Source organism: Dermacentor silvarum, chromosome 5 (assembly GCF_013339745.2).
Source record: "Dermacentor silvarum isolate Dsil-2018 chromosome 5, BIME_Dsil_1.4, whole genome shotgun sequence".
NCBI lineage: Eukaryota > Metazoa > Arthropoda > Arachnida > Ixodida > Ixodidae > Dermacentor > Dermacentor silvarum.
Window position 1 is genome coordinate 186,924,406 of NC_051158.1, and position 18,762 is coordinate 186,943,167.

General features: G+C 50.9%; 1 pseudogene; it reads left to right on the forward strand.

Annotated features, from left to right (window-relative positions):
* The first annotated feature begins 4,981 nt into the window (after positions 1 to 4,981).
* Positions 4,982 to 18,762, forward strand: part of LOC119454648 (nuclear transcription factor Y subunit beta-like) — a 57,038-nt pseudogene continuing 43,257 nt past the window's right edge.

The window sequence follows — 18,762 nt, forward strand, 5'->3', positions numbered from 1 at the left end:
GCCGCATCGAAGCAGCAGCAGCAAGAATAACAGTGCCGGCATGCCGGAACCCGCGGAGTCTTGGCATTGCCTGCGAAGTGCTGCCTTCTCCACAGCGCAGCATAACAACTTTTGACCACGTGATGGCGCTCGGCGAATAGTGGTGCTGGAATCACTGGAGGCGGAGCGAGCGGCACGCGGAAAACAGTGGCGCAACTTTGGCTCCTAAAGGGCGCCTATACATTAACTCTACCCTGCCGTAAAACCCTGCCGAGGATGCGAGCGCCATCTGGATATCATTTTCGCAAGTATCATACCCGAGCGCGCCGATGTTGGAATGGTATAAATCAGTGTTGCGGAGTTACCACTCCGGAATTGGAATGACTCTGGAATCATTCCACATTTTCGTGACCCTGGAATGGAATGGGAATGGAATTACGCGTCTTTTGCCCGGAATGGAATGGGAATAGAATTACGTGTTTTTTGGAATGCTTTCCGAATTACGTGTTTTTCCGGCCGCCTGCTGTCTGCCCCCCTTCAATTCTTTGTTTTTGCTTGTGTCGCCGTCGGCGACTCGGACGCATATTCGAAAAAGCGCTTCCTTAAGTTGTGATGCATATTGACGCTGGCGTGGTGCTTGTGTTCCGTGCAAGCTTTCACATACCAGCTTGTGCGCCACCTCACCTCGTACTCCTCCCCACCCATTTTGCAATACTGTCCTCCCTGTCTAGACAACAGAGGCCTTTGCCCGAAACTCTGTCGACGAAAGGCTGGTTCACATGCTGCGACTGGAGCGACGAAAATCGGTGTAGTCGCACGCGTCGCAATGCAACTGCGGCCACGGCGGCGCCTCCCCGAGCCCCGATGCGACGATTCGCTCCGAACAATACCCACGTTCGCTCTGTTCTAGGGTGAAGGGGGGGGGGGGGGGGGGAGGCCGTCACGCTGGCGCCTGATGGCAGCTTGAGAAAGAAACCCAATGGTTCATTTAGTATGTCGCTCATACATGAATGCTAGACAATGCTTTGAAGCATCCTCCTCGGCTTTATGTGTTACCACTCCCACCCTCCTTTCCAGCCTTCTATTGCAAATAAACAACGTTTTCATGACGCACTGCCACACTGGCTCATGCGCCCAGCGGCTCCCGCACGCAGTAAGTCCGCCAACATGGCACATTGGAAAAAATCTTTTTGCTCGTGAAGAAAACAAACAAGCTTCACGCTGCAAGCTTTGCTCAAAAACTATACATGCTGTAGTCGGAATCTAATTTGATTCGGCACCTAAAAAGAAAGCACGAACGTGAGTACACGCAACAACAGAAAGGGCTGGCAAGATAGCCGAAGATAAAGTCGGCCTTCATCGCTGGGTGCAGCTCTGTGCCTGTTCATCGAAACCTGCTCTTGACGACGCTATAATATAAGGTCGCTATGAAAACTACTTTTCTCACAATAAAAATACGCTTTGTCGTCATTTTAGCCTCTTTTGTCTCAATGTTTATAGCAGCTCTAGCGACATGAAACAGAGTTTCAGGGTAGTTCTTAATAACACTATGGCTGTTACAAAGCACGCTCCACTCATTATTTGAGGGTATTTCAACGCCCCACATGAAACCTGAGAAACAGCTGGAATACTAAGAAAGAGGATGGACTCTGGCACCTCGCTACAGATCTTAATATCTCCCTCATCAGTCACCCAGCTTATCCCACTAGGTGTGGTACATCCTCATGCAGGGACTCCATGCCAGACCTTACTTTTGTATCAAATTTAGCGAACGCTGGTTGGAATAACTCCAATATTGAACTGGGTAGTGATCATTATATATTTCAAATACTATTGGAAACACTCGGTAATAGATAGAGCACTTTAACTACATTGACTGGGATCTTTTTCGGAAAGAAAGGAAAAGCAGAGCTGAGACAGAAACAACACAAAATAAAACATTCCCAACTTGGACCACTCTGCTCAGGGAGGATGTAAAGGTGGCAACGAAGGATATTACCACAGAGGTGGATATCGAAATCATGGGCTGGCGCAGTTGATTGAAGCCAAACAATCCATGGTAAAAAGATGGAAAACGCAACGGCTGTACAGGAGACTCAGGAAGCGTATAGCATTGTTGAATAGAGAGAATGAAGAACACTCCAGAAATTTACAGAAACAACAATGGGATGAGCTTTATAATTCCATAGATGGTCGAATCAAACGAGGTGGAAATTGGAACTTACTTGGACATTTGCTTCATGAGAACGACACGAAATCTATGAGGAGAACAGCAGTAGCACGACTCGTCCATCGTGAGAGTCAGGACACAACGGAGGAGGCCATTCTGGATCGGCTCACAGCTAAGTATTTACCACTTAAGGATAGCAATGAGAGTACAGGCCAGCCTGAATATATAGGGGAAGACTGTAAGCCTATGGATCAAGACTTCACAGAAAGCGAAGTTCGCGCAGCCCGGTACGACATCAAAAGTAGATCCGCTGCCGGTGAAGATAGCATTTCCTATGGGCTGTTAAAAAATCTGGACGATGATTTCATGAAATATTTAAGAGTATTTCAAAGAACTCCGAAAAAAACGGTGATTATGCGAAGGAATGGAGAACTGCTAACACAATTCTTATTCCCAAACCAGGCAAGGAACTCAATTTAGATAACTTAAAAGTCATATTGTTAACATCATGTCTGGGCAAAACCATGGAGCATGTCATACTCAACGGACTCACTAAGTATGTATAGAACAGAAATGTTGTTCCACAAACCTGATCGGTTTCCGTCCTGGACTTTCAACTCAAGAAGCAATGCTTTTAACCCAACATCACCTTATTCTTGCTAGCCCGCTACATACGAGAGCTCTCCTAGGCCTAGATGTAGAAAAAGCCTTTGATCGCATCAAACAAAGGGCCATATTGGATATCCTCTCAGAGATGGGATTGGGTAAGCGATTGCACAATATAGTCGAAGCCTTTCTCGGTTGCCATTCTGCTTGTCTCAGGTTAGGCGAACTCCAATCGACAACCCTGGAACTTGGGAATCGTGGGACAACAAAAGGGTCTATCCTATCTCCCATGTTATCTAATTTGGCAATGTCAAAGTGGCTCGAGGTCTTGCGCAGATTCGGGGTATATCCACTTTGCAATATATGTAGATGATGTGACAATCTGGAGTGCTGAGGCTAATATGCATGAGACAAACAGAGGCCAAGCTACAGGAAAGCATTTATGTGGTGGAAACTGGGACAAGTGATAGTGTTGTGCTGCACTAGCTGTAGCGCCACCGGCTGCTAGCGCCACCTACTGCTGCGAGCAGATGACGGAGTGGAGAGCAGGGCTGCGGAGTTTGGGGATGAAGCATTAAATCACTTGTATTCGTGTTCGTTGGGAGCTCGGGTCTCGGCTCCATTTCTTCTGTCTACATGTGGCAAACTTCTTCTGTCTACATGTGACTTCTTCTATCTACATGTAACAAACTGGTGACGAGGATGCACCGAACTACAGGAACAGCCATGCCTACCTTCGGTACCATCGAAGCGTTCGAGGGGGAAGGCGACGCCTGGCCTGCTTACGTGGAGCGCGTCCAAGAGTTCTTCGAAGCCAACGACGTCGTACGAGCAAAGAAAAGGTCAATATTTTTGAGCTGTTACGGGCCTCGTACCCATGCACTACTTCGCAACCTTGTAAAGCCGGAAACGCCCCAAGATAAAACGCTCGACGAGATACTGGCCGCACTTGGCATGCACTACGCCCCCACCCCATCCGTCGTAGTGCAACGCTTTCGCTTCAATTCGAGGGTGCGTTCCGAAGGAGAAGCAGTCAGCGACTTTGCTGCGGCTCTCAAGTGTTTGTCTGAACACTGCAATTAGGAACCGAACTGAACAACATGCTGAGAGACCGAATAGTATGTGGCATAAACAACGAAGTGGTTCAGACGCGGCTACTCGTGCCCTGGCGATGGAAGCCGCTAAAAATAATGCCGGTGAACTGTGTCAGGCAACTGCAAGTAGTTTACCGGGTTTGCCTACTCACCGGGTGTCGTCCGCGGCCAAGAGCATGACGTGTTACCGCTGTGGCGACAGAAGTGATTTAGCGTCACAATGCAGACACAGCAAGTCGCAGTGTTACTACTGCAAGAAAATGGGGCACTTGGCAGTCGTCTGCAACTCGTGAAACGCCGACACATTCGTGAAGGAAAATAGTCTGCGGTGAGGACTGGCCCGCCCCGATCAAAACGTACCGCGCCAGTGAACGCTATTGACGACGCCGACATACTTTGTGTTCCTCGTGATGCTAACGTTGTTCACATGTGGCACTTAAGCGGTGAGCCGACTGTGAGGCCCTTCCTTGTCATCGTGGAACTGTTCGGGAAGCCGCTTACGATGGATTTGGACACTGGTGCAAGCGTCTCCGTAATGCCAGCAAACAATTTTCAACATGTCTTTCCAGAAGTGAGTCTAGAACCATCAAACGTATTTCTGCGCGGGTTTAGTGGGAAGCTTGAGGAAGTCAAGGGCAAGGCAAACGTTTGCGTTGGTTACAAGGGGCACGAACGGGTCCTTCCGTTGTACTCACGAGTGGCACTGCTCCAACATTGCTCGGGCGCAGCTGGTTCCACGCTTTAGGCATTGGCATCGGATTCAAACAAATTAACCAAGTTAGCGATGTCAGCGAGTTGATTGCTCGTTTTCCTGAGGTGATTTCAGAAGGCATTGGCACGTTCAAGGGGTTCTCCGTCAAAATTCTTGTGCCTCCAGATGCAGTGCCGTAATTCTGCAAACCACGGCCACTTCAGCTCGCTTTGGTTAACTTCGTAACGCAGGAGATCCTGAGGTTGCAGCGTGAGAACATTCTTGTATCCATGAAGACAGCCAAATGGGCAGCGCCGATTGTGCCTGTTCAGAAAAAAAAACGGCACATTAAGAATTTGCGGAGATTTCAAGCAAACAGTTAACGCTGTGTCACTCTTGGAAACCTACCGAGTTCCGCGTGCTGAAGAGCTGTGGGCAGCCATGTCGGGAGGTCAGAAGTTTACAAAAATTGACCTGCGAGACGCCTACCAGCAGATACCTCTGGATGCAGAAAGCCGTGAATATGTGACCATCAACACACACCATGTGTCTCTTCCAGTATACACGCTGAAATTTGGCGTTTCTCCTGCACCTGCTATCTTCCAGCGAGAGATGGAAAACCTGCTTCGTGGTGTGCCGGAAACAGCTGTGTACTTTGATGACATTGTTATTACAGGCATCGACGACAAGGACCATTTGGAGAATCTGACGATTGTCTTGCAGAAACTTCGGGAAGTGGGCCTCAGGTTGAAGCTGGAGAAGTGTGTGTTCTTCGCTCCCGAAGTGGAATACCTGGGCCACTTCATATGCAAGCAAGGTCTAAAGCCCGACCCTAAGAAGGTAGAGGCCATCGTCAATACGCCAGAGCCACAGAATGTGAAGGAGCTTGAAAGCTATCTTGGCGTGTTTAATTTCTACAGACGGTTTTTTCCAAACATCTCAACAAGACTGCGTCCGTTGCATCAACTGCTTCTTGAAGGGGAAAAGTTGATCTGGGGGAAAGAGAAAACAGCAACCATTCATCACTAGTAAAAGGCTCTTGTCAAATGCACCTGTTCTGGTTACTACTGTACTGAGAAACCACTTGTGCTCAGTTGCGATGCGTCACCGTTTAGTGTTGGTGCAGTCTTGGCACAGAACGAAGCAGATAGAACCGAAAGACCTGTAGCTTTTGCTTCTTGTACTATGCTTGCTGCTGAGCGGAACTATAGTCAGACTGACAAGGAAGGTCTTACTTTGGTTTTTGGTGTCCGAAAATTTCATCAGTACCTGTGGGGAAGGCCATTCACTGCTGTAACAGACCACCAGCCATTGTTAGGACGTTTTGGTTCAAATCGAGGTGTGCCAAGCCAGGCATCACCGAGAAACCTCAGGTGGGCACTTACACTATCAAGTTATCAATTCAAGCTCGTCTACAAGCCAGGCAGTATACTAGGCCATGCTGATGGACTCAGCCGGCTACCTCTTCCTGCAACTGAGCTTCGCGACTCTACGCCTGCCAATGTCTTCATGTTAGAACAACCGTACCCTGATGTCCTGTCACCTGCAGTCGTTAGACGTGCCACGGCAAGGGATCCCATACTGTCACAAGTGGCTCAGGCTGTCGTGACCGGGAGTCCTATTCCGAAAGGTGGACACTGGGGCCCTTAAACTGCGAGGACCAATGTACATAGTCTGCATGAAGGATGCCTCTTGTGGGGAGCCCGTGTCATTGTTCCCAAGTTCCTGCAATCCCCAGTACTTAGGCTTTTGCATGCTGATCACCCTGGAATTGAGAAATCAAAGATGATTGCTAGGTCCCATGTGTGGTGGCCTGGAATCGACAATGACATGATGAACCAGGTGCGGAGCGGCCCTGTTTGCCTAGCGCACTAGAAGTCAGCACGGAGGGTACCAGTTATGCCATGGCCATTTCCTAACAATCCCTGGGGTGCTATGCAGGATGCGCCGAGTTTGGCGAAACTCGGGATCTTCACGAGCTCTGGCGACGCCCCAAGATGAAAGAACCAATGGTAACAGGACGAAGTTTGTCCGTCGGCACGCTTCCAGTTTCATTGGTTTATCTAGATTCCCTCCGGGTGGCTATCAACCCTTGGGCGTTGCCATATGGGCGGTCGACAAACTGGAGCTCACGTGATGATACGGTCGGTGCATGGTCGTGCCTTCTTTCACTTGTTTGTCGTTCCACCGAGTGCATTACAGGCACAATCAAGTTATGAAATCAATGCATTCAGTACAATATTATTAGTCACATTAACGTGGGTTATAAGCATTTTAAAGATTACAAAATGTACACTGAATGTGTATTAGACTAATTCGTAGTTTAATACGTTTCGTGACGAGGGGACGCTCGCCCTCTTTTTTTTCTCCCTCTGGATTGGATTGGCGCGGCTCGCTACGTGCTTGCGCTAGCATTTCCGAGCACAGATTGGTGTGCGCCTGGTTTTCACACTAGCCTTTAAACAGATCGCTTGTTGCTCGCGCCAAGACGAAGTGAGCGTCGGCTAGCGCAGAAGTAGTTTGCCGCGCGCTTACCGTGTAAGTACTGAGAAATGCCGGAAACCACTCATACAAGGGTCAGAAAAATACGCTTTATTTTCTTTTACTTGATGATGCACCTACATACTGGATAGCGCCGAGCGATGGCTTCTAACAACCGCAGGAATGAAAGAATCTTTATACTGGGTAGCCCGAGTGATCCCTGGCTTCTAACGAACGCAAGAAAGGTCATTGCAGCGCACCTGGCCGTTGAGTGCCACCACATCCATCTCATGTGGGACTCCAGCATCGGTGCAGTTGCCCTGTACCCACCGCTAACGAGGTGGCGCTTCACTTTTTTTTTTACAATAACTTTCTATTCTTTGCGTGTGAACGCCCGTAATGGGGTCCACAAAGTTCACGCTGTGGTTGACTGTCTCCTAATACAGATTGATGCATAGCCCCATTAGCATCCACTAAATTTGTGATACAGTTGTATGCGGCCAATTCGTCTATATTAATGGCCCCCGGTTGAACATTGGCTGCAATAAAGGCGCCTCGTCGGTAGACCTTGAAAAGTCGCAGCACCCCTTTGGTCGCGCAGAACATGCCGAAGTACCATGGGCTTTAACACCGCCGTAATTTTGGCGGCTCGGCGGAACGTTGTCGCCCGTCATTGGGCAGCCTCCATTGTGCTTTTGCTCGCCGCGAATAAGGCACTCGTCAATTTGCGCTATCTTCCCGGGGCCACTGAGTGGAGGTCGCGCCAGCAGCTCGTCCCTCACGACCTCACGGGTGTAGTTCATACAGTCGGCGATGGCGTGTTCCGATAGAGGAAACAAGTCGCCAGTCATCTCCTTCAACAGCCATATGTCTATGGTTTTTCTCACGTAGTACGTGAGTCAAATAATTTGCCGCCTGGAGAGGTGGTCGTTCGGACGGCCGAGGCGGTCCGTGTTGGCGAAGTAACTTCCTTCACCTCTCTGCCCGTGCCGTGCAGCGGTACTGTGTAACTGCGAAAACTGCTTTCGGCACCTGTTTCACCGGGAGGCAGCTCGGCGTCCATTCTGAGTCTTCCTATATAATGTGACCACTTCGCCTTCGCAGGTTGGTTGGTCCGGGTTGAACCCCAGGTGCTCGCAGGTGCCCCAGTACTCCGATGACGCCACCGGACCTCGCCTGGGTCTGGGGCGCGGTGGACGAACAGCGCTTGACGCCGGAGAGAGCCGAAGCGATCGCACGAACTTTTGCTCCGCAGCCTAGTCACACCAGTCTGAGTCTGTGCTCGGAAAGCATAGGCGAAGACGAGGGCCTTCACTTAACTCGTCACACAGCCAGCGCACTGACGTTTTGGAAAGGCAAAAATGACGCTGAAACTCTACGTCGGTCATGTAGGTGAACGGGTCCAGACGCTCATATTGCGCCTGCTGCCGCTGGATGCAATGACACAGGCTGCTGCTGCCGCCGCCATGTTCCCGAGTTCAACTCGAGGGGGCTTTCGCGATGTACGAGTTTCGCACGAGTTTGCCTGTCAATCAAAAGCATAGGTGACGCCCCCCGCGAGGCATGTAACTTGTGCACGCGCCCACCACGTTTGGGCCGCACTCAATTTATTTTTCGGCAACAGCGACGTGGTGCGGAACGGAGAGGCATCAACAATCTTGACCGCCGAAATAACACACGCAAAATGCACTGTTATCAGTGACGTACTGAACACCACTATCAAAAAAATGTCACAGTTTCGCCCTAAGGGTGAAGCAGTGAATGCGATAGAAACACAGCAATGTCATACGAAGTAAGGTGAGCGGCTTTGGTAGAAATATGAATTGTAGTAAACATGAGCTGATTAAGTAAGCAGGTGTGCTGCGGCGTAAGTAGACCGACATGAAGAGAGACTCGATGACCACGAGAAGGCGCGTGTGAAACGGTGGTGTTGATGAGAAGCGCTTCCCGTGGGCAGCGCGTGCCAAGGGACACACCTGTAGCGCTGCACTGCCGATCCGGGCAGCATTGCATGTGTAGCGTGCGTTGGAAAATGTGGCCCGAATATTACTAACTGAATGAACAAGCGTGGTGTGAGCGCGCACAAACAAACACGAATAGATCATACTGAATGACTGCAGACAACGACCGTCAAAACTCTGGCAGCAAGCGGATACGCCGCAGCGGCGAAGGTACGAGCAGTCTATCTCTTCAACGGAAACTGAGTGGCGAATGCACGGCGCAGAAAAGTCAGAGCCGTGTGGAGATAAGAGACGGTGCGAGCGAGCGACGAGCGCGGTTGTTGGCAGAGTGGTAGTGCGCCCCCCCCCCCCCCCCCCCCGCGCTCCCTCCGGCGCTGGCTTCCCGCTTCCTTGCTTGCGCGTGGGAGATTGAGTGCGTTCGCTCTCCGTGATAGCACGCGTCCCCGCACGCTTCCGCTCGGGCATACGGCACGCGGCGAAGATTTTATCTATAGGGAACCTCACGGCGACGGCGACGGCGACGCCGACGGCAGAATTCCGGTTGAAGTGTCCATATAATTGCTATCGCAATAAAACGAAGCGTCGACTTTCGCTGGCTTATGCATGTATCTTCTTGCGCTGCCATGGCCCCACAACACTATTTCATTGCTTACATTGTGGCGATGTAACGCATAGGAAATAATTATCGGCACGCCACTGTAACTGCTTGCAAGGCGTCGATGGGCCGTGGTGTACGACGATGCTGAGCAGTGCGTAGTGTTTTCCAAGGACAACACATCGCAGCTGTCGTTTGAGATGGCTGCTCTGTCATCGGTGCATGATGTATCAGAGCCGCAGTGTCGCAAACGCGGTCGGCGTCGAGAAACTCTCGCTTTTCTAGACCCAGTGCGATGGCATTTCTTCATCACAAGCACGGCACACTAAACAATTGCAACACCTTCCTGCGTTCGAAGTCTAATTTCCTAACTCCACACAAAAGCCCTCACCTGCCAAAATGCGACTGCTGCACTGTCGTTGCGATATCCATCTGCGATCGCTGTTAGCTCAGCAGCAGAGGCAATCGGCAAGCACATTGGAGTGAACAAAACACTCAAATTCTGCGTACATGCGCACGGAGGCACCTTCACTATGCAAGCGATAACAAGCAATGTATTGTGTCGCTGGGCAGCACTCTCCTTCATCGCACTGCGTCGCGGAGGTTTCGCGCACGCAGATAAACTGGTGCATTTTCACTGTGCTGCGTCACTACGGACCCTAGCATACAGTACAGCCACATTGAAGCGACAGGCTACAGCTAAAGCCCCTATATATAAAAAGTAGCGTCACGCTTTGAAGAATGCCGCCGCCTCCTCGCACACCCTGTCCGAGGTCGACGCCGCGTCGGTATTGGCCTAATGGCATCACGTGGACCGTCGAGCCCCCGGGCGCTGGCTGCGTTTGTTTACGACCACGCTCCATCGCCATTTTCGCCCGAGAAGCGTCTACCGACTGGCGAGGAGCTCGACGATAGCGACGAACACAGTCGGCGATCGTCGAATCTGATCAGCGGTTAAAGATAAACAAGTGCACGTGTTTGAAGCGGTGTAGGCGGTGCAACGGTCGAAAAAGGAGCGCGAAAGAAATGAGAAACGAGGAGGAGGGAAGGCGGAGGAGGAGAGTGTCGCTACTTTTTATATATAGAGGTTCTAGCTACAGCCGTTGCTCCCCTCTCTATGGCTATAGTGTCGTTTCAGTTGGTAAAGCGGCGGCTTTAATAGGCGCGTCAGTGAAGCACCTGCGGTGAACAGTCATGCCGCAGCGCTGCGTTGCGATTCCCCCAATAGACAGGGAATAGACAGATCATTGTCATGACTTACTTAATCGAACATAGCGCTGCAGCGCCCCTGGCGACTGCTCACCGAATGAACTCCCTCGTGCGTGCGACTCTCTAGAATGTATCCGCTTGGAAGCTTTCACCTCACTGTCGTCACTCGCGGCAAAAAAAAAAAAGTGCAAAATTTAATAATTCCCTCGATCTCCGTTTGTCATCACAAATTTATAGTATTCGAAACGAAAAACCGATACATTAAGAAATAAAATGTTCATTATTTTATTTGTTGTATTTTAACGTAATCGATTGAGGGAAAGTGTAGGCGCAACAATGCACCGCATGTGCCCTGTTCGCATTCGACGGAGGATAGAAAGATAATGCTCGAAAGAGGAGGCACGCCCTTGACGCTCCCTAGAAAGGCGTGGCAAGTGGCTCACGGCAAGTGTGCAGATAGACAGCGGTACAGTCACGGTATTGCTAAATGGTGATAATACGTTGATAACAATACGCGGCACTGACGGGTTTTGTTGCGCAGTCTTCTGTGCTTGAAGCGCGGAAGCACTGTGCCGCGCAGGGTGCGCTCATGTTGTCATACGCGGCTTTATCTCGACATTTCTTTTTGCCTGCTGTTTTTGCACGTTCTTGCTATCTCCGTTCACTGACTGCCATCGAGCAAACTCGGGTAAAACTCGTGCGAACGAGAAACTCGGCGCATCCTGCATAGCATCCCTGGTCCACGATCCATGTTGATTTTGCAGGTCCATTCATGGGACACTACTTCCTCGTGATGGTGGATGCTTTTTCCAAGTGGGTAGAAGTTCAACCTGTTCCGTCACCATCTGTAGAGGCCACGATCTCTGTGTTCCGGACTGTCTTTTCTCAACATGGTTTGCCAGACATCATTGTTTCCGACAATGGGCCAGCATTCACCAACAGCCAGTACGCTGACTTCCTGAACAGAAATGGCATCCGTCGCACGAGGGTGCCTCCATATCACCCTGCTTCTAACGGGGCTGCAGAGCGGGTAGTACAGACTATCAAAGATAAACTGAAGAAAAGCACAACACAATCACTTGTCACAGAAACTATACTTGATGATATGGGAATGAACCGCTCTGATAAAAAATGTCACAGTTTCGCCCTAAGGGCGAAGCAATGAATGCGATAGCAACACTAGCGGCGTTTACATGAATACGACAGAAGCGTATCGCATCAGCTTTCAAGCGTATCGTATCTCATGTAAACGAGGTAATTCGCTAGGAAGGCGTATCGCATCCATTGCGCCAAACAAGGGTAGTTTGAGATGGAGAATGCGCATTTCAGCGGCGCATGTAAACAGGAGCGTATCGCATCAGGAATTATGGGAAAGCATTCTCTGCGGGATTACAACCGGTCAACCAACCAGCGGCGTGGCCGCTGCCGCACTGCGAGACATCAAAACAAACATGGCGGCTGAAAAAGCAGGTGCGTCGCACGGTCCTGTTGCTCGCGAGTGTTGTGTCTGGCGGTCCTTCGGGACAAAGGAGGCCTCATCGACAGACGTGAACATATCAAGTGTTCTTCGCGCTTGTCGCGGCCGCGAAGTGTCATCGTCACTCACCTGGAACTGATGGATGTGCAATTAGTCCCCAGACTGCAATGGGTCATCGGCCTCGTGCGTAGCTAAAACGACAACGTCGCTCTTGGTGTGTTTCGTGAAGCACCAGCGCCCGCCCGAGCTACGACGAGGCCCGGCGCCGACTGTGACGCGCCAACCTGGAGCCCCTTCTAAGACAATAGCCACCGCTCTCCCTGGAAATGGTGGCTTCCGCGAACTGACCGCCATGGAAGGCGACTAATTCTTGCAAGGGGCCAGCGTCAAGCATTCCCGTGGAAAGACATCAACGTTTGGTTCCCAAGGTGTCAACCGTTGCCTGTGTGCGGGGGCGATCAGGCAAGATTGGAGGCAGAGCCCGGCGGGAAACGATGGCACATCATGAGCGAGATATGACGAACTAGTCGAAGATGGTCTTTGGCTAAGAACCAAAGTGCATTCCCTCATCGAGTGAAAGAGGGAAACGAAAGGGATAAAAAGCGCGACTTGAGTGTTTTGAGACGCTCGGACATATAAACGCTAGAACTTGCAAAGATGTTAGCATGTAGACGGCTCCAATATCATGGAGCCCTACTTGTGAAATATGTACGTTTGTATATAAAACCGTTTTTCTGATCTCTCTGGATATCTCCTCCTCTCGGCACTTGGCGCGGCACCATCAATGAAACCTTCGCGGCCGCTCGGACTTCGCAACACGAGTAAGTGTCAACTCGCGTTTCCTTTACGCACTCGGCCCACTACCGGAAACCAGTTACGCCGGAAGTGGGCTGCACTTACCTCATACGACACCATGTGGCGCTACGTTCTCGCGACAGTTAATGCGCTACATGCAAACGGCGTCGCATCGCCTTTCCCAAATGCGCTTGCAAATGCGATGCGCTACTGTCGCATTCATGTAAACGGGGCTACAGCAATGCCATACGAAGTGAGGTGAGCGGCTTTGGTAGCAATATGAATTGTAGTAAACATGAGCTGATTAAGTAAGCAGGTGTACTGCGCCGTAAGTAGACCGACATGAAGAGAGACTCGATGACCACGAGAAGGCGCCTGTGAAACGGTGCTGTTGATGAGAAGCGCTTCCCGTGGGCAGCGCGTGCGAACGGACACACCTGTAGCGCTGCACTGCCGATCCGGGCAGCATTGCATGTGTAGCGTGCGTTGGAAAATGTGGCCCGACTATTACTAACTGAATGAACAAGCGTGGTGTGAGCGCGCACAAACAAACATGAATAGATCACACTGAATGACTGCAGACAACGACTGTCAAAACGCTGGCAGCGGGCGAAGGTACGTGCAGTCTATCGCTGCAACGGAAACTGAGCGGCGAATGCACGGCGCATCTTTAAAGGTCAGAGCCGTGTGGAGATAAGCGACGGTGCGAGCGAGCGACGAGCGCGGTTGCTGGCAGAGTAAAAGTGCGCCCCCCCCCCCCCCCCAGCTCCCTCCGGCGCTGGCTTCCCGCTTCCTTGCTGGCGCGTGGGAGATTGAGTGTGTTCGCTCTCCGTGACAGCGCGCGTCCCCGCACGCTTCCGCTAGGGCATACGGCGCGCGGTGAAGATTTTATCTATGGGGAACCTGACGGCGACGGCGACAGCGACGACGACGCCGACGGCAGAAATCCGGTTGAAGTGTCCATATAATTGCTATCGCAATAAAAATCACAACTATTGGTGCCATTAGACTATTAGAGTGCTAGGACTTCTGAAAGCGAATGGATCTAATCGCAGGATGATACAACATATATCTAACAAGTCATAAGAAGTCTTTAGGCTGCTGCATAGAATTACTAACGAGCATAAGGGGCTAGGAGAAGGCAGTGCCATAAGATTGGTACATGCATTCGCCTTTTGCCACTTCTCGTACGTGGTAGGCATGCTACAATGGACACAGGCTGATAAGAACAAGCTAAATGCTCTAATCAGATGACTTATAAAGACTACACTAGGACTTCATATCAGCACGGCCAATGATTGATTATTGCACCTACAGCTGCATTAGTGTATGGCTGAGGCTCAACAGGTAGCCCACCAGGAGAGATTAATGGGGACACGACCTAGGAGCGCGCTACTTGAAGAAATATGTGTAGAAATTAACCAAACCAACAAACGAGAACTACCAGAATTGCAAGCAGGACTACGAGAAACAATTAAGACGACCCCGTTCCCTAGGAACATGCACCCGACACATAACCTCGAGAGACGGAAGGCAAGGGCCAAGGCACTCCTTCAAGACATAAATCAACATAAGCAGCAGGTGGTGTTTGCGTATACCTCAGTTGTTGTAGACACTCAAGGTTGAAGTTGAAGTTGAAGTTTATTTCTTTCTTTGTTACAGAAAGAGGAACAAGATCTAAAGGCCATGTGGCCTGACAGAGGCTCTTGCTCCTAAGCGCGTTCGGCAAACATATTGTTACGCGTGAGGAAAACGAAGACCGGTGAACGTGCTTGTGGTCCCGGGTTGGAAAAGAGAAAGAGGACGACGCTGAGTGCATCAACCAGCCAGCCGCTGTTGCGCTCACCTTCGCGACCTAAAATAAACGGTCCCCTTCATCTGTAAGGTTTACAAACGGTCTCCTTTGCGCGTAACAATGTTGTGGAGGTGCTGGGTAAGCGCTCACAACAACGGAACCGTCACTGCTGCATCTTCGTCGAAGCCGTCGACTTGCCGGCCTCCCGCCATCTGCCGTGACCATCTTCGCCATGCCTGAAGAGGGAGCCGCTCCGAGGGCAGCGCCGAGCAGTCCAGTGCCGTACTACCGAGTTCCACCCACCTTCGGAGGAAAAGCGGGAGAAGATGCCGACGAGTGGCTCGTCCACTATAAACGAGTGAGCAAGTCCAACGCGTAGGATTCAACCGCTCAGCTCACCAATGTGGTGTTCTCCCTGACCGACCGCAATCGTGTGGTACGAGAATCACGAGGAGGCGCTTACGACGTGGGAACTTTTTGTTGAAGAGCTCAAGGCCTGTTTTGTGGACTCAGACTCCAAAAAGAAGCGTGCTGAGCAGACACTGTCGCAACGGGCGCCGCTACCAGGTGAGACATGCACCACGTATATTGAGGAAGTTTTAAAGCTGTGCAAGGTGGTCAGTGCTCGCATGTCCGAAGAAGATAAAGTAGGAGATTTCCTGAAAGGAGGGGCTGAGGACGTATACAATTTTCTAATCGCTAAAGAAAGCCTAGGTTCTGTGTCCGACGTCATTCGGCATTGCAGAACTTTTGAAACGCTCAAGATGCGTCGGATTACGCCAAAGTTTGGTCGGTTGGCAAAAGTTACGACGGTTGCCAGTGTGGATACGAGCCCTTGCCTCGACCTTCCTTCGACCATCCGACAGATTGTCCGCGAGGAACTTTCCCGCCGCGATGAGATGTCGCGTTCAACAGCTGACCACCATGGCATGTACACGTCGCGTGAAGGTATGACAGCACCACATTCGGCCCCTTGGCAACCGATGGTTAGCACAGCAACCGTAGAGTACAGCGCAGCCCCACAGTCTAGGATGACAACACGCTCTCCGACTCCACGCTATGACCGACGCGCACAGCGCACGCCTTCTCGACCCCCGATGTATCGTCATGACAGCCGCCATGAACCAACTGAATACACAAGAGAAAATGACATTCGCTTCTTCGACGAACAACCAAGGTTTAGACCTCCCCCGGTGTGTTACTCTTGCGGTGTCCCGGGTCATATATCGCGGTTTTGTAACCAGCGTATGAACGCGTGGTATGGCCAGCCTTCAGAGTTTTCATGGCCCTACGAACGGCCCCATGGTGTCCTGTGGTCACCCCACGCATCGTCTGGCTACGAGTATTGGCCGCGCAGCCCCCGGAATCGCTCCCCAGCGTCTGACAGGAGTTTGACGCCCACGCCGCGTCCTCGTGCTTCCCGTTCTCCCTCACCGCTACGTCGCAGCGCATCCCCTTCGTCACCGGAAAACTAGCTAGCGCGGCCGATGGAGGTGAGGTCACTGGAGATGTGCTACTGACAGAAATACTTCCTGTGTTGATGCTTAAAAACAAAGTGCGCGTTTTTGTAGATAATGTGCCTGTGATGGCTCTGGTGGACACAGGCGCAACAATTTCGGTCATGAGTGTCTCTTTTAAAGACGTGTTAGGGCGAAAGGTGTTGTTTAAATGGGACGAATATTTAAAGTTCTGTGGAGTCAGTGGCGACCCTTTGCGACCTATTGGTGTGTGTAGTGCTCACGTGTCTTTGGGAGGCCATGTTATTCCCACAGAGTTTGTAATTATTCCTCGGTCGACCCATGATGTGATCCTCGGCATGGATTTCTTGCGGGAGTGTGGTGCTACTGTCGACTGGCGCACAGGGAAGGTATTCGTAAGTGGTAAGATTCCGTCAGGACTCCTTGAGAACCCTGTAGATCGCGAAACTACATTGTGTGTTTGTGGTGATACGGTCGTACCTGCATCATCTACCGTTTGTGTTCCCGTTGCCTGTTGCGGCGCCAATTCCGACAGCTTCGATGCTACCGTAGAACCGCTGCACATTAACTGTGTGAAGAAGAATGGGTTGGTGTCACATTGTGTAGTGTCGATCAAAGGCGGACGCGCTGGCTTATGGACCGTAAACTGTTCTCAGGAGCCCGTTATACTACGAAACGGCTTGAAATTAGCCTTCGTCAGGGAACACGCGTCTTTATCAGTGGCTGAACTTACAGAAGTGCCGGAAGAACCTGATGGCCACAGTTCGGAAACGGCCCTTTTGGTGATGGTAAATAAATCGCTCAGCACAAGTGAAAGCCGAACGTTAGTGGGTGTGCTTTCGAAGCACGTTTCGGTATTCGACTTCGCGCAGAAGGACAAAGTGCCTGCAATTACCGCGTCTCGAACACGCCATACCATCAACACGGGTTCGGAAAATCCGATTAGACAAAAGACAAATCGCGTTTCACCATCAGAGCGCCAGATTATCAACGAACAAGTGCACGAAATGATGAAAAAGGCAGTCATACAAGAGTCAGCGAGTCCGTGGGCAGCTCCAATGATTCTTGTTAAAAAGAAAGATGGATCTTTAAGATTTTGCGTCGACTATCGCCGGCTGAATGCTGTAACAAAAAAGGAAGTGTACCCACTCCCACGTATTGATGACGCAATAGACTGCCTTCATTCCGCCCCTTACTTTTCCTCAGTAGACTTACGATCCGGCTACTGGAAAATTCCGATGCATCCTGAGGACAAGGAAAAGACTGCTTTCGTGACCTCTGACGGGCTCTTCGATATTAATGTGAGAACATTCAGGCTGTGCAACGCTCCAGCAACATTCTAGAGATTTATGGACACTATTCTGCGCGGCCAAAAGTGGAACATCTGCATGTGTTACCTCGACGACGTCGTCATCTTTGGCCGCACCTTCAGCGAACACAACTCGCACCTGGATATTGTCCTGAACTCCATCAGGAACGCTGGCCTAGTTTTAAAATCCAAGAAATGCCACTTCGGAGACCGCCAAACCCTTGTGGTTGGACATCTCGTCGATAAGGACGGCATCCGCCCTGATCCCCAGAAGACAGCAGCCGTTGAAGCGTTCAGTGTACCACGCTCTGTCAAGGAGCTCCGTAGTTTTCTGCGGCTTTGTTCCTATTTCCGCCTATTTATTCCTAAATTCGCCGACGTCGCGTATCCGCTGACATATCTGCTACGAAAGGGTATCCTCTTTGAGTGGACTCCGGAGTGCGACTCTTCTTTTCGTCAGTTGAAGTTTCTGCTGACGTCACGGCCTGTTCTTCAGCACTTCAATCCTTCAGCTCCGACGGAACTCCATACGGGTGCCAGTGACATATGTATTGGTGCCGTCCTAGTTCAACACCATGGTGACTGGGAACACGTGATCGCATATGCAAGTCGATCCTTAAGTAGGCCTGAGCAGAATTACACTGTCACGGAGCAAGAATGCTTCGCGGTAATATTTGCGGTTCAGCGGTTTCGCTTTTACCTGTATGGACGCCCCTTCACAGTTGTCACCGACCACCACTCATTGTCTTGGCTTGTAAATCTTCGTGACCCTTGTGGCCGCCTTGCGCGCTGGGCGCTCCGACTGCAAGAATACAGCTTCAGCGTCTCTTATAAGAGTGGTCGACGACACGCTGACGCGGACTGCCTCTCGCGTATGCCACTTAGCCCTACGGACTGTGACGCCAACGACTTCGATCACCTTGTGGCTTCTCTGTCACCGCGTTTTCCAGACTTCAACTGTTTCAAAGCCGAACAGCGAAAGGACGCTAAATTAACACCGCTCTTCACCGCTACGACCACCTCTACTACAGCACACGATTTCTGCGTAAGTGATGGACTCCTGTACAAGAACTTTTCCGTCACAGGCGCACGTTTTCTTCTAGTGGTGCCGGAGAGCCTTCG